We start from the raw sequence: 3,610 nt of genomic DNA, 5'->3' as shown, positions 1-3,610 counted from the left end.
TGATACCCTTAATGTCTGCAATAGTTCAACTGATTGTAGTCTTGCACTCTTTCAACACCTGCAAAAGTTGTTCTACCTGTACATCTAACAAACCAGATGAAATAATAACAGGTAAACTCGAGTTAGGTCCCAAGAAAGAATAACTGAGTTAAGATGGTAACAGTTTCAGCTCCAATTATGGTGGCGCTTCGATCGATGGCTTTGCTGGAGGGGTCTTCTTTCTTCTGAGTGTAAAAGGCTCGAATTCGAGCTCTATTTTCCAGTACCCTTGCATTGTGTCTAACAAAGACTTTTACATTAAGTGCCTCATCATCTTCCTCCATGATCACATCCACCGTGTCTAACAAAGAGCAATTTTCAAACTCTCTGGGTCGCCGCATAGACTTTTGCACATTAAATGTTATTTCTTCATTATTCAGCCTCATCTTCAGTTCCCTTATTTCACAATCAATCAAAGCTCTCCCTATGGCCAAGAATGACCTTCCCAAAATTATGGGAATCTCCTCATCAACCTGGTAGTCCAGAATGACAAAATCTGCTGGAAACATGAATTTTCCAACTTGCACAAGTACATCATCAAGTATACCTAATCGTCTTTTCACCGTTCGGTCATCTAGTTGTAGTAACATGGATGTGGGCCTTGCTCCTCCAATGCCTAACTTTTTATAGAAAGACAATTTTATCGCATTTATGCTTGCCCCCAAATCACACAATGCTTTGGCGAATGCATAGCTACCTATGGTGCATGGAATTGTGAAGCTTCCAGGGTCGGATAGCTTCTCAGCTATAGGTTTTTCCACAACAACACTACATGTCTGTGTCAATGTGATAGTTTCCAAGTCTTGAAAGTCGAACTTACGAGACATCAAGTCCTTTATTATTTTTGCATAATCGGGGATCTCCCTCAAAGCATCAATTAGAGGAATGTTTACCTGAATTTGCTTCAGCATTTCCATGAATATTTTGTACTTCTCATCCTTCTGATATTTGGCCAACCTCTGTGGGAAGGGTGCTGGAGCTCGCTTCTTTCCTGTGGCTTGAGTCAGATCTTGCTCAGGCACTTTTTCTAATGCCTTCTCTTGCACTTTCTCAGTCTCCTCTGCAACCTTTTTTTTCTTGTTTATTTCCTCCAGGGCTGGCTGCACTCTCACTTTTGTTAACTCAGTTGACTCATCTACCTCAATTGGCACTGACACGAGTGTTTTAGTTGATCGGTTCTCACGAGTGATTTCTTTCTCTAAATTAAGATCTCTACCATTTCTCAAACTCGCCACCATAATCTGATTCGGGCCCCACTCCTTTGGATTGACATGTGTGTCTACAGGTAAAGTCCCCTGGGGACGATTATTTAAAGCCATAGATATCTGCCCTAATTGAATTTTAATTCCTTTTATCGCTGACTCATGTGCTTCCACCTTCTCTCGCATTTTTTCATTAGACCCAATCAGTTGGTGCAACATTCCTTTAATTTCAGACAACTCATCATCTTGTCTCACTGTTGCTGTTGAGGCTGTTGATAAGCTAGTTGCTGATTTTGCTGATTGTATCCCTGTTGCCTTTGGTAAGGCACTACTTGATCCTGTGGTCGCATAGCTCTAGGATTGTTGGTGTTATTGTATTGTTGTTGTGCTGGTCTATACTGCTGATTCTGCTACCCTTAATTCTAACCACCTTGCCTCTGGCCTCCATAGTTGCCCACATAGTTCATATTCTCCTAATAGTTTTGGTTGTCATTTTCACCACTCCACGGGCACACGTATGGTTAGTAAATGCATGGTATACATAATCCTCCATTAGTCGTGTCAACTATGTGTACCTGCTTTTGGCCTGATTCATCAATCTTCTTAGTGAGGATACTCATTTGTATCATCAGAGTAGCCATATTCTCGGTTATGGAGTTGTTAGGGTCCAATGCTACTGAGTGAACTATAAGGGTGATTGTAGTGTCTCTTGTCATCCAGCCTGAGTTTTGAGCCATTCTATCTAGCAGGACCTTACATTCTCTAAATAACTTACTAAAAAATGCTCCACATGTTGAAGTATCAACATTAGCCTTCAAGTTATTCGCCAATCCCTTGTAATACCGTTGTCCAAACATCTGATCTGGAATGCCATGATGTGGACACTTAACCAGTATACCTTTGAACCTCTCCCAGTTTCTTGTAATGTTTCAGCTGGTTTCTGCCAGAAGCTCAATATTTCATCGACTTGCTTGGCGATCTTATTGGGTGAGTAGAACTTATTCAAAAACTGCTTGACTAATTCCTCCGAAGTGGTGATGGAATTTATGGGGAGCGAATTAAGCCAAGTCTGGGCTTCTCCTGTCACTAAGAATGGAAACAACAACAGTCGTATTGCTTCCAGTGTCACGTTCGGTTGCCTTTGCGTTACACAAATTGACCAAAAAAAATTCAGATCAGTGGATCTTCAATGTAAGACCCGGAGAACAGTCCCTTGTTTTATAGTAGATGTAGCATGTTGTTTGTGATTTGAAATGACTCCGCTTGTATCTGAGGAACTATAATTGCTGTTGCCAAATTTTCAATGGTGGGTTGTGCAGAATCATACAAAGCTACTTCTGGCACAAGAGGTGCCACACCCTGATTGTTCAGGTCATTCACATTGTTTTGATTGCTTTGATTATCCAAAACGTCACCCATGTCTAATTCAATTTGTTCACTTGGGTATTGTTGTCATTTGTCCTTCCTGTTTGCATGACTTAATGCCTTGAAAGCTTTCTCAGGATCCGGTAATGCTTCAAATAATTCACCAGTTCTTAAGGAGTTTCTAGACATGCACTTATACACACAAGACTACAAACGTTAGAATTTCAATATAATGAATTTAAAATGAAGAAAATTGACTAAACTAAGAATCCTAGCAAGTCTTCTAGCTGTAATTAATAACATTGTTGCCTCCCCGGCAACGGCGCCAAAATTTGATCACGCCCAACTATGCCTCCTAAAAGGTCTAGCGGTCATTGCAAATATAATTTGATTTATAAGTCTAGAGTCGAATCCCACTGGAAAATAACGTACTAATTACAACCAATAGTTTTGTACGAATTCAAGTAATCAACCTTCAGAAATATTATATAACGATTTGAGAGTTTACTAACTAAGATCAAAATAATTAAAAATGCAGTAATCTATAACTAACAAAGCAAATATTGTAGACAAGATTTGAAAAAGTCTAAGGTTATGATTTCCCCTATTATCGGAATCTTTCCCACTACGCTTTCTATGAATTTGCCTAAATATTCTCTACCAATCATGAGTACTTTGATTGTCGTAGCTCTCTCTCGAGCAACTACCATAATTTACTAGACGTATTCTCTCGAACTACGCTAGCTGGCATTAATTTACCGCTCACTACGATCGCACCAACACTTCGTTATCTCTAATCCCGTATTTAAACCCTTTGTATTGATCTCTCAACTACATTAGGAGTGGTGTTGTTCAACAACTACCTAAATGTGTACCCTCTCTTGATCAATATACACACTAAATGGGTACAGTTAATTGAGAGATCTTCAATTAACAACAATAAAAATGTAGTTGAACAAGTAGAGAAAAATCAAAGGCAAATCTATATTAAACGCATTAAAAAA

General features: G+C 39.3%; 1 non-coding gene across 1 annotated transcript; it reads left to right on the top strand.

Annotated features, from left to right (window-relative positions):
- The first annotated feature begins 2,108 nt into the window (after positions 1-2,108).
- Positions 2,109-2,214, top strand: LOC142168507 (small nucleolar RNA R71). The gene has a single exon (XR_012698364.1). It is a non-coding gene; the product is annotated as a small nucleolar RNA R71 (small nucleolar RNA).
- The last annotated feature ends 1,396 nt before the right edge of the window (positions 2,215-3,610 follow it).

This window comes from Nicotiana tabacum, chromosome 13 (genome assembly GCF_000715075.1).
Source record: "Nicotiana tabacum cultivar K326 chromosome 13, ASM71507v2, whole genome shotgun sequence".
Classification (NCBI taxonomy): domain Eukaryota; kingdom Viridiplantae; phylum Streptophyta; class Magnoliopsida; order Solanales; family Solanaceae; genus Nicotiana; species Nicotiana tabacum.
The sequence above is the reverse complement of the archived record's forward strand: the minus strand, read 5'-3'. Positions and strand labels throughout refer to the sequence as shown.